Consider the following 13,207-nt stretch of genomic DNA (forward strand, 5'->3'; position numbering starts at 1 on the left):
ATATTGGAGAATGGCTCTAGGCTCCAGGCTTAAGAGAGAAGAAGAAACTATCTTTAGTTCAAGTCTTACCTTAAAACTTGGTTTGCTGTGTCTTTGATGTTTCTTGAGGCCCAGGGCTGGCCCTCCTTCATTTATATACCTGGCACTTGTGGGATTTGCAGGGCCTGGAGCGAGAGTACAAGTGAAGCTTCCAGCCGCTCCCTTCTCTTGCTTGCCCTGGCCCTATCCTGCATCTTCAGGAACCCTGCACACTGGCCTCAGCCACCCCTCAGGTCTAAGAGTTCACACACAGGCAGTAAGATCCACCCTCCAGACCCAAGGAAGAGGCCTGTCCAGGCCCTAGAAGTAGGCTCAGGGTATATGGACAGGGATTTCCAGCATCCCAGGTCCTGGAGGATGCCTGGAGGGAGGTTAGGACTCCAGATTGGCACATCCCTTTGGGCCCGTACGTTCCTTGCCAGAGCAGAACCCCCTCTAAAACGTAAGGCCTGTGGGTGGTACTATGGGAAAGAGTCCAGTCAAATTATCAATATAAAGGCATCGGGTAGAGCTGGAAAATCCAGGTATGAAAAACCAGATGGAAATCAGGGAAATCTATTCATGGTAAAAGGGTTTAAACAGGCAGAAGGGAGGCAGAGGTTGTAGTACCCCAGTAAGCAAGAAAGCGTAAGTACGTGGCATGTGATGGATAGGTGCGGAGGGAGATATCTTAGAGATGGGGTGTCTTGTCGCATGAAAGTTCATGGAGCTGGTCGTAAGTGAAAAACATCCTTTTCCAGACAATAATTCAAATCTTCAGCCTTCTACCAGAAGGCAGAGATATCTGTAGACTTGGGCAAAAATGTCCTCCTTAGCTTGATCATCAGACCATTATGTTCCACCCAGATTCAGGGACTCTAACCTCAACTCTTGCCTGGTTAGGTTTTGTTGAAACAGAACTTTTTAAATAAAAAGTCCCTCTGCAATAAGGGTAATGCAAAATCCATACCAATTGAGTGGTTCCATGAAAATATAACTCAGTACAAATACCCCTGAGAAAGTCATGCCGTGGAAAAGTGGAAGATGTGGAAGGAGTAGGGAGAGAGGGGGTGGCTGGCGGAACAACAGTCCCGAGGCAGATGGGGAAATTAAAGGACTAGGAATGGTTCTTCTTGAATAGAAGTGGGCATCTCATTCACAGAGATGGAGGAGAGATATGCCGAGTTTTCCCTTAACATGGCAGGTGTGATTGTCTACTGATGACCAATGGGAGCAACGTAGACTAGGGGGCTGAGAGTAAACGCTGAGATTTAAAATGTATTCCTATGCTTCTAACAAAATGACATGTCTCCTGCCCTACTCGGAGTAGTGCCACAGCTTCTACTGCCCCCATGAAAACGGGTCCCTGTGGATCCTACTATTGGCCTGAATGGGATCCCAGTTTACTACCTTCAGACTTGAATGCAAATTCCTGAGTGACACCCTTGCTGTCCAAACTCCTCTCTCATATAAGAGAGAGCCTGGGGGGCCAGGGACCCTTTCAAATGGTTTAAAAGTATTAAATTGTTTCCTCTTCAAGCAATCCTAGGAAGTAGGTTCTGTTATTATCTTCATGAGGAAACTGAGGCACCGAGAAGGTAAGTAACTTGTTCAAAGTCATTCAGATGGTAGATAGAAGAATAGACCTAGGATTACAGTCTTATGTAGTTGGTCCCAGAGTCTAAGATCTTAAGTTTCTTCAGTCAGAGAGAATGAAGGAAACTTGCAGAGCAAAGGAGAAGAGGAAACTAAAGAGACAGTGAGAGACGGAGAGGTGTTTGAGTCCCTGGTTCTGCTCCTCCAGGTCCCTGGTTTCCTGGTTCCTGCTTTCTTGAGACTTAATTCTTCAGCTATGTCTTTGATGCTGTGAGATAACCCAGCGTCATTCTAATGAAAGGTGAAATTGGAGAGATCCAGCTGGAGGGGCTGAGTTGTTCCTGGCAAACTGAGGCTTCATTGAGCCCTGATGTCTGGGGGTCTCTGGGGATGGGCTGTGGAGGTTACGAAGCCAGACTTGGCTTGGGAGTGCCAGCTATATTTGTCTCCTTTGTCCTGGACTTGCTTTTCCTGAATGTTCCTCAAGCTCTGTCCCATCGAGGTCCTTGTGGGTTTACCCACAGCCTGCCTGAGCCAGGATACTCTGAGTATCAGTTCCTTTTGGCTTTACCTCCCTCCCTTCTCTAGCCTGGGGCCTATTGGCTAATGTTTCAGCCACATTCTCATCAACAACCCACCATTTGCTCTCCCTATGCACCTGCCAGGCCATTTCCCAACAGTGAAGTGGCTCTACTATTTGTTTTCTCTGCTGGAGTTCAGCTAGAGAAAATTTCACAGCCAGGCTGACTGGTCCCAGAATGAATTTATGATTTCCAACCTCAGCTGGTCCCAATGCTGTTAAAAAATCTTTTTATTCCTTCCTCAGTCAGTACTTTTCAGATACTCCATGCCAATAGCTCCGAGTTCTGCCCGCGCTCCTTGAGCTTCTTCTCCGCTCATTCTCTGTAATCTCCATTTCACAGCTGGGGGCAAGGATGGGATGCATATTGGCTGAGTAATTAGTGAAGGTGGTGCATGCTATGGCCATGAAAAGAAAGGAAAAGAAAGGAAATTAGAGGTCCTCAAATCACACTATGAAATTGGTGTTGGTGCTTTGGATCTGAGATATGCAAAGTCACTGAAGACAAGTTGGATCCCAGGCCTGGGTTATGGTTTTAACATATCTGGAAAGAATGAATCCCTTTATAAGTGCCTTTATAAGTGCCATGAAAACCTAGGGAAAATGGAGTCCCAGAGGCAATCTCTAGGGTTAACCATTTTAGTTGTTGAACAATTGCAGTTGATCACACACATACTCACTGGATCCCAATGGGACTCCAGTGAGAAGGAAAATGTGGAAAACTTGAGCTTTATAATGCAGCAGCTGCAGAATGGAGGAAACAGTGAAACCCGAACACTGCGCTCATCAACCTTTCCAAAACATTTGACACAGTCTTCAGCACTGGAGCTCTGACAGCTAAGAAGCAAGGTTGGTAGCTCTGAGTCAGCTGCTTTAGACAGGTTTCCGTGATGCTGTCAGCTCCCAAATTTGTATCTCTAGCCCTCTTACTTGAACTTCAGACTTGTGTATCCAACTGTTTATGCAACATTTGCTCCTGAGTATTAAAAAGCTATCTCAAATTAAGGATGACCAAAATTGAACTCTTTCCTCTGCCTGAAATGTGCTTTATTTACAGTCATCTCTGTCACAGCTAATGTTCATGGTGCAGCTAAAATTGCTTGTCAGCATCTAATGAAGAAACCTCAGTGATCAGGACCTGCTTTTCCTGCCACAAACTTACCCTACTTTAATAGCTTGCTTCCAATCCTTCGTGGGCAGTCCCAGGATCCAGTCTCTCATCCTGGAGAAGGCCGGGCTGGGCTGCCCGGGACCTGATGATGTCAGAGAAGGAAGCTCAAGGGTCATTCTGGAAGCCTGGATTCAGTTAAAGCAAGAAAACAGAGTGGTGACCAACCATAATGACTTGGGTTCAAGTCCCAGCTTCACCACTTACTAGCTGTGAGAGGCGGGCAAATTATTTACCTTCTAGGAGATTCAGATCCTCCTCAGTAAAATGGTGATTTTAACAGTATCAACCTGGGGGAGAGGAGTGTTGATTAAATGAGGATATATATTGTTACTGGTGCATAGTGAAATCTCAATTAACTACTGATGGTTACTCTTTCCTGAGTCAGACATAAAGAAATGAAATTGATTTGAGAGCCTAAAGAAATTCTCCTGAAATTCATAAACAGCCATACATAAAGTAGTCATTGAAGAGCTGAAATGAAAAAGATTATTTTCCCATAAATATTGGTGCTTCACTTCATAGTTTTTCACATTATTCATCCCTTAATTCAACACACATTTATTTACTACTCGCTATGTGCCAGACACCGCTCTAAATGCTAGAGGAAAAAAATCAGTGAACAAAGCAGACAAAAATCCCTGTCTTTCTGGAGCTAATTTTCTGATGGGGGTCAGATATTAAACAAAATAAATAAGTTATATTTCAGGTTGGAGGGTGAAAGAGAAGGCACATAACACCATATTTTGAGATGGGAGAAGATACAAAACTATCTTAAAATATAGTCCCAGCCCTCCAAAAATGCACAATCTGGTTAAGGAGACAAGGTGGCATTCACATGTCAATCAGTGATGAAATAAACAAGGCTGAATGGCTTATATGAATGGCCGATGGAGACAAGCAATGTTCTAGAAAGTCAGAGAAGCTGCAGAGCAGGGGAGGGCTGCGGCCCAAGGATTTGTTGGCAGGAGTGGTCTGAAAAAGTCCCATGAAGGGAGTGGAATTTAGTTGGAAATAGTGAAGCAAGTTTCCCCCCTGCCTTTCCTCCCCTTCTTTTAGCTGCCAGGAAACAGCTCATGTTGCAATGCGCTAAGATGAAACATTAATCATGGCCTTTTCCAGGAATATGCTGTAATGAGAAGACACTGTAACAGGAACAGAAAACCATCACAGTGGCTTCAGTGGAACCCCACATGGCCAGTCAGAATGGACTGGGGGAACACAGCTTTCAGGTCAAGGCCAGGCTTTGAACTCAGTGGAAACCAAACTCTTGGAGACTCAGAACAACCTCTGCCTCCAAATCTTTGTAGCATGAAAATGTGAGCAGGCCACAGGGACCCTGTTAATCAGCAGGAGCTACCACCAGGAGGGCCCCCCTGTGTCTCTTTCCTAAGTCTCTGAGTTTGCACCTGTTCTCTATAGGTGTGGCCAGATCCCACTTATGGGTCCCACTTATGTTAAAGGAGTCCCAGTGAGCGCACACATGGGGATGGCAGCCAGGTGCACAATGAGGCCTGAGAAGCTTGAGTTCCTGGTACCCATTTTCGGTTGGATTGCAAGGGGATAAAGAAGTCAGAATGAGCCTGAGTGACTGTCAAATCTATGAGGACTCGAGCCATTAAATTCACTCCTGCTTGGTGAGGCAGGTACTAAATTGCTCTAACGAAGTAGATAGGAGTTAAAAAAATAAATCCAATGCTTAGATAACTGGGGCTTTAGATGAGTCACCAGTGGACTGAGGATGGAGGAAGGGAGAATCCTTGATCTTCTCCCCATTTTCCATGTGGAATTGCTATTGGAATTTTCCTTTTATTTTCTCATGGCTGTTTGGCTTTCAGCTTGAACTAGTATCTGGTACAACTCATGTACTGGGTAAAGACAGTGGCCCTTGTAAACTGCTGTGGTTAAAACTTTAGGCTCTGAAGAAGATAGGTCTGGGTTCCTATCCTGACTCCCTCTATTACTAGCCCTGTGGCCTTGAGCAAGTTGCTATGTCTCTCTGGGACTGTTTACTCATCTGAAAAATGGATATAATGATGGTGATAGTGGCATGATGTCTGCAGCCTACTCTTGAATGGTTCAGCAAGAACAATGATGATCTGTGCATATATGTATGTCTGTATCTATCTAGAGAGAAATAACATGAATGAGGCAAAATATTAGCAATTGCTGAATCTGGGTAAAAGGGTATGTAAGCATTCATTGTACTAGTCTCACTACTTTTATGAAAGTTTAAATAGTTTTTGAAATAAAAAGTTGAAAACTTCTCTAGGAGACTTCTGATCTGTCCAAGACGGAACAACAGGTCCAGAATTACCCTCCTGCCTGAAACAATAGCCACCAAACCAAAACCAAAACCAAACTAAACCAAAACAAACAAAAACCAAGAAAAAACCCACGTAAATATATAAAACAATGGTTTTCAAAATATGAACGTTGGGCAATGAAGGACAGCGTTTCCTGAGAGGTGAAAAACAGATAAGGTGAGTCCTACAGTTGCTCCAGCTCACTGCCTTGAAGGAGTTTCCAGGCCACAGCACCAGGTGGAGCCTGGTGAACTCTTTGAGTTGAGAAAACAGAGGGATGTCCAGGGAGACCAAAGCAACTAGAGTTTGCAGGACAGAGAACCAAGGAGGAAAGAGCTGCACAGAGAGAGCTCTAGAGATCTACAGAGGGTTCTTGTCAAGAATTTAGCTGAGTACTGACCAGCATAAGTGTGAGGAACCTACTGGAGAGGATTAGAAGTAACAATACGGAGCTGGGAACAGTGTCCGTTCCCACAGTCAGATTGGAAAACCTCATGAATCGTGGAGCACTGAGTCATGTACACAGAAGGACCTTGCTTCTAGTGGGGAATGAATACCTTAGACTGAGTACGTCTCAGGATCCTCCCAAAGTATCATAAATGCAAAACCTAAAAGGATCAAACTATTTCCAAATAACTTAATCGTATCCCAGAACCAAGCTTGAGAATATTTATAGAAATACAAAAATATCTAACACTCAAAAAGATAAAGTTTACAACGTCTAGGATCCAACAAAAATTTACCAGGTGTGCAAAGCAGCAGAAAATATGTAAAAAACTGTGGCCTCATCTCTGTCAGCAAAGGCCAGTGGGGGGCCTAGATCCCACCCTCACTACGTTTCAATGAGGCATCCCAATCTTTCCCTGCAGGGCAGTGTCCCCCAGAATGACTCCCTCTATGATGTCGGTGAAGGCCATGTGGGAGCTGGAACTCTCACCCGCATCCGGTGATAATGAGATACCTCTCCTGTTACTGGAGTGTCTGTCAATGGAGGCCAAGCCGGGAACATGAAGTTTCACTCCCACCTGGTGGTAATGAGGCAGCAACTCCCTTTTCCTGATGGCATGTTGTCAGAAATAACCTGCTAAAACAGAAAATTTAAATAAAATCTGAAGTCTTATAAATTCCAAAATGTCCAGGATATAATAGAAAGTCATTCATTATGTCAAAACCCAGGAAAATCTCAACTTGAATGAGAAAAGACAGTCAACAGATGCCAATATTGAGATGATACAAATGTAGACAAAAATTTTAAAGAAGCTATTATAGAAAATTTTTGATGAGAAGTTATAAACATGTTTACAACAAATGAAAAATAGAACACCTCATTAAAGAAATAGAAGATATAAAAAAGAACCAAATGGAAAATTAGAACTGAAAAATGACCAAAAATTTTTTTTAAATGACTGAAAAATCAACTAAATTCGACAAGAGACATAAACCTAAAGATTCAAGAAATTACTGAATTCCAAGCAGTATAGATCCAAAGAAATCTACAATAAGTCATGTTTTAATCAACCTTCTGAAAACTAAAACAAAGCAGAAAGAGAAAATGAAACTTTGCTCATGAGAACAATTTGAATGAGAGCAGTTTCTCATAAGAAACCACTGAAGCCAGAAGGAAGTGGCAAAAACATTTTTTAAGAGCTGAAAGCAAAGAACCGTCAGCCCAGGATCCTGTACAAAAGTGAAAACATTATTCAGGAGTAAAGGAGGAAATCAAGACATTTTTAGATGAAAGAAAATGAAGGGAATTTGTGCCCAGCAGACCTCCGTACCCTAAAAGAATGGCTGAAGGAAGTTCTTGAAACAGGAGGATAAAAGGAATCTTGCAACATCAGAAAGGAAGAAAGAACTGTGAAAAGAATAAAAATATACCACAGCTGTTTACCATTTGAATAGATCATCGCAATGCTCAGAAGATAATCCAAGAAGCTACTTAGGAATAACATGCTGCCTTTGGAAAACACCAGTGCCCATGCTGAAGTGTAATGAGCTCAGTCCACCTATCTAGGAAATTAGTGTTTCATACAAACCATTTTTATGATGCTATGTTTCAACTTTTTACATGTACATGTCTTAATCATCATGAATACATTTCTGCAGCTATCTTTGGTAAACAGAATGCCTATTTCCACATGATATGAAAATACTAAATTGTCAGTAGCTTCCCTGGGGCTTCGTGGCTTACTATGATCTCTTTGATGATTTCATCATTGTCTAGTCATATTAAAGGATCACAATTTAACCTAATGTAATTTTCCAGGTATTTTTAAAGTCAGTTTTTGCTGCTTTCTCATGTTCAAGATAGAAAAGTTATTTTGTAAGCAACCTGAATACAAAATAATAGAGATGCCAATTTGCAAACCCACCATATTTTATATGCATATATTGCACACTTTAAAGCATTTTATTGTTAACAGTCAATTGCACTGTGTAATCCACAGTTTTTTAATGGTTTGGTTCAGTATTTGACTCTTGAGAAAATGCCTTGAACTTACTTTTTCTTTTCCTCTATTTAATTCCTTTTTAGTTTATAAAGCTTTTAAAGGTGAAGCAAGCAATTCTTGGATCTAGATAAGCATTTGATTTTATCTTTGAGCTGTTTAATAACTTTATAAATACTTTATGCTATTCTATGAAGACTTTTTAGTTTTTCATTTGCTCATATATTCTTTATCAATTTGTGTCTTTGGGAAAATAAAAGACACAAAGTATAGAATGTTTTTACAATACAATAAATTAAGTACACTACTCTTGATTTTACTATGATAAAAAGTCAATAATAAGAAAACAACTCCCCTCGTCCAAAACAGGCCAAATATTTCAACAGCCACTTCATTAACGAAGATATCTGGATGAATGCAAAGGTGTTCAACATCATTGATCAGTAGAGAAGTGCAAATTAAACCTCAGTGAGAGACTTTTGGTTACCTGTTAGAATGGCTAAAAAGAATGGCTAAAGTTGGAAACACTGACCATACCAAGTGCTGGCAAGGAGATGGAGCACCTGGAAGTCTCGTACCCTGCTGGTGGGGATGTAAAACGGTACAGCCATTTGGAAACAGTTTGGCAATATCTTAAAAACTTAAACATATACCTACCATGTGATCTAATTATTCTATTCTAGCTATTTACCCAAGAGGAGTGAAAACACAGGCCCGCACAGAGTTTAGATGAATGGTCATAGAAGCTTTATTTGTAACAGTAAAAAACTGGAAACAACCCAAATGTCCATCAACGAGTGAATGGATAGCAAATTGTGGGGTATCTATACAATGGAATACTACTCAGCGACGAGAAGGAACATAGCATCAATACACGCAGCAACATGGATGAATCTCAAAATGCTAAGAAGCCAGGCAAAAAAGAGTACATGTTATAAGTTAACATTTATATAAAATTCTATAAAATCCAAAGTAATCTATAGTGACAGAAGTCAGGTCAGTGGTTGCCTAGGCATGGGCACAGGGACACAGAGAGGAATCACAAAAGGGCATGATGGATATGCTCATTAGCTTGATTGTTGGAATGGTTTCACAGGTGTATCCATATGTGAAAACTTATCATCTTGTACACTTTAAGTGTGTGCATTTTATTATGTATCAATTATATCTCAATAAAGCCGTTTAAAATTTTTAAAACCCATCTCTGAGAAGGTTATGGGATATAAGTCAATCACACATTAATTAGTTTTCTAAGCTTTCTTATTATGTTCACAGAATAAGATAGAAAAATAAAGGGAGATAGATTTTAGTTCAATAGAATAAAAATCATTCTAAGAAGAAGAATTAAAAGAGGGATGAACCGCTGTTGTACTTCCCATACTGTATGCACGTTGGGAAGTTGCCTGACTACTCTCTGGAAAGGTGGAGTTTATGAGTTGTATAAAGGGTCTAACTTTTAGGTCCCTTCAGGATGTGGGATTCTGGGGGTCTCTGAACATCATTCTCATCCATAGCGCATTCCCTCCATCTCCTCTTTCCTGCTTCTCCTTTCTGAACACCTTCCTCAGGAAATCCATCTCTCTCTCTTTGCTCTCTAAGTCTGCTTCCTTGGTACACACAGGTGTTAGGTGTGCTTGGTGCCTGAGTGTCTTTCTCTGAGCTTTATCTGTGGACATCTGTATTGGAAGACATCCCATTGACCCTGAAAGTTCCGGGTCTCAATTCAGACCTAAGGAATCAGAACCTCTGGTGGAGAGACTCTGGGATCTGCATTTTAACAAGCTTGGTGTTTCTTCTGCATCTGGAATGGAGAAGCTATTGTTCCATGGCCTCTGAAGTTGTTCAGAACTTCCTTTCAGCACCTCCACCTACCTTTCCTCTTAATCTTAAGTTGTAGTTGCTTTTCCTCAAGGGCCTCAGTGGCATAGAGGCGTTTGATTTTCCTCTGCCTTCTACTGCAGATGCTCAGTGTGTAGTAGGTAATTTCTAGGGTCTCTCATAGGACCTAACGATTATTTAGAACCACATATGACAGGAAAATAAGTTTGGAATTCCAAGCAACTCTTAGAAAAGTTTTTTTTAAAAAAAGTCTTGAGAACAGAAGCTCTAAATAATCTGGGCTCCCTGTACAGTTATTGCTGAAATTACCGAAGCTGTTGAAATTTGGAAATCAAATCCCCACAGCAAGCTGCCTGTTCCATTGGTCATGAAAGGATCTGGCCCTGGGGGATTTGATGGGTAAGCACAAATAGGGCTATGGGAAGAGAATGGGGAGGCTAAGGCCTGCGTGAACCGAGAGGAAATGTCTGGCCTTTGGGGCCAGGAGCACGTGAGGAGCAGCTGTGCCCTGTGAGCTGGGCACTTGGGACTCGCTGAGGGAGAGACGAGGTCTTGGCTTACTGATGGTCACGAAACCACTGGTGGGAGGCGTGGGTGCAGTCTGCTGGGAGTCAAGTGCCTGTCTGTCACGTGGAGGGCTTTGCTGATCTCTGACACTGGATATTCCCCCTTGCCCTGGGGCCAGGGACTATGGGAGAAAGCACACTGGGGGCAGAGTCAGGGCCAGGAGCGCCAGGCACAGGCAGGGAAGAAGCCACAGAAGATGACTCTGGTATAAACCCAGGCTGCTTGAAATAAAAAATAAATCAAAGAGAAGGAATCAAGACGGTTGAGGTAGGAAGCATGCACACACTCACCTCATCTGCTGTTCCACGTGGGGCACCTCCCTACAAGCCCTGTAGTAGCTGCCCTGCCACTCCTGGGATGCAGGCAGGCTGGCCAGAGGTTAGAACCTCCTCTCTCAGTTGGCAAGACCTGGGTTCAAGTCCCAGTGCTGCTATTTTACTTACTAGCCGTGTGGCACTGGCAAGCCCCAGCTCTCTCTCTACTTGCCTCTTCATCAGTAAAATGAGGATGAGTAGAGTACTTAGTATGTAGGGGTACTACAGAACTTGACTGAGCTTGCACATAATATGCTTGGGCTAGTGCCTGCTCATGCGTAGCATTTGATAAATGTTAGTTGTTACTGTTATTATTACTAATCAAGAAAGGAAGCCCTTAAATGGGATATTTGGCTAAAAAAAAGATCAAATCTATCCTAAATCTTTTTCTCTATAGATTGGGATGGATCTGTTATCAAGTGTCTAAAGAAACGTCATCTTGTTTCTTGACTCTTTTCAGTGAAAAATTTTTCTTCTCTGCATTTCCTTTTTACAGATGGGAAACTGAAATGACTTTTAGACAACTGACATGTTAGATGCAGTATTAAGCTTCGCGGAACTCACAGTCTGTCAGGGAAGAAAGAGGAAGAAATAAGTAATTTCACGACTGAGGGGGAGCATTTCAAAGTGGAGAGTGTGAGGTGCTAAGGCTGGGGGAGGAGCACTGGGCTTAACCGAGTTTCAGTTCTTGAGATGCTGGTACCCCAATGGCCTGACCTGTTGCCTCTCTCCACACTCCTCTCCAAAAGCAGTACCTAATAGCCCGGTCTATTAATAAGTCACAAAACAAAGGCTTGTTACGAAGAAAAGGCTCTAAGTGTATTTCTTTTAGTTTTCTTGAAATTTGGAAGTTTGATTTCAAAAAGTCTCCATAATTTGAAAAATTTCAGGCACTCCATAGATATGTGGCAAAAAGTTGTAACATAAAATGTGTACTCATCACATTTAGAAGAATTATAAAGGCACCTGTGATGTAGTAAATGGAGCCCTGGTCTTAGGAAGAGAAGAGCTGATATGCATCCTGATGCCACTTACTGTGTGACATCTGGCAAGTCACTAAACCACTCTGAGCTTTAGTTTCTTCATCTGCAAAATGGGGATGAGGACATCTACCTCCCAAAGTGATGGAAGGAACACATATGACTGTACTCAAGACAACTATAAAATGACAAACAGAGGAAATTGTTTATCTGAGAGTCTAAAAACCAGAATCTTCCAAACAACAGAATGCTGAAAATAGCAAAAACGAATTCCGATTTAAAAGGCTACCATTTGAGTATTTACTGTGTCTAAGCATAATAGATATATTTCATTTAATTCCCTATCTGTGAGATAGATATTCTTATAATTTTCATTTTATAGATGAGAAACCCAAGGCACAAAGAAGTGAAATAACTTATTTCATATGCCCCGTCTAGCAAAGGGCAAAGCCTGGACACACAACTGGGCATTCGGAATATTGAGCACATCATCTTAGTACACTATCCTGCAGGTGCTCATGTGCATTTTCTCATGTAAAATGCACAGCAATTCTGGAAGGACTGTACTCTCATGTCCCCTTAGTAGGTGAGGAAACTAAGGCATAGAGAGACTAAATGCCTTTCTCAAGGCCGCAAAGTTAAAAAGTCGGAGTCAGGATTCAAACCCAGGCAGCCTGACCACAGGGCCTGTGCTCTTAACCATCAACCTAATGGACTTGCTCTAAAATTATTTTTTAAATAATCATTCACTTTCAAAATCATGGCATTGGGATGTCTGAAGAAAGAGTAATTATGATGCAGAGTACAGGGCAATGGGGTAACCCACTGGACTGTGAGTGACCCAGACCACTGGTGATATCGCAGGGGCCACTCGGAACCATATAGGCAAGGTGGAACCGACTATGATGGAAATCATAGTGACATCATGGAGGTGGCACCAGTAACACATCAGCGCTGATATGTGTGGATCAATTACATGCTTTGGTGGTGAACATCTGTTTTACAACACCGAATCGCATTTGTACAAATATGTATCATCAATCCTCTTCCAAATCCACAAAATGGAAAAACTAATCTAAGGGAAACCTCCAGAGGATGTGTGGAGGCTAGATCAAATCTTTTGTCGATTGCTGTGCTCTTTAGAATTAATATGTTTAAACGTCAGTGATTCTGGTAGTTCCAGTAATCTGAAATACACTCTACTCTATCCTGAAATCGTCCTTCCAGTCACGGGCCACCCAACCACAGTTGGCTCAATTTCCCCTTTCACCTGCAGGTGGCAGCACGAGCACCTATTCCCCGTCCAGAGAGGGCACTCCGGGCCGTGAGTTCCCCAGAGAAATTCGGAGCTAGAAGATGAGAACCGAGTTAGATACAGAAATAAGATCCATG

General features: G+C 42.1%; 1 long non-coding RNA gene across 1 annotated transcript; it reads right to left on the reverse strand.

The window, feature by feature from the left end:
* Positions 1-2,417: 2,417 nt before the first annotated feature.
* On the reverse strand, positions 2,418-6,948 carry LOC120594457 (uncharacterized). The gene is made up of 4 exons (XR_005650584.1): positions 6,606-6,948; positions 3,599-3,652; positions 3,357-3,490; positions 2,418-2,592 (listed from the first exon to the last, which is right to left on the reverse strand). It is a non-coding gene; the product is annotated as an uncharacterized LOC120594457 (long non-coding RNA).
* Positions 6,949-13,207: the final 6,259 nt, after the last annotated feature.

The sequence above is a fragment of the Pteropus medius genome, unplaced genomic scaffold (genome assembly GCF_902729225.1).
Source record: "Pteropus medius unplaced genomic scaffold, Ma_sr-lr_union100, whole genome shotgun sequence".
Taxonomy (NCBI): Eukaryota; Metazoa; Chordata; class Mammalia; order Chiroptera; family Pteropodidae; genus Pteropus; species Pteropus medius.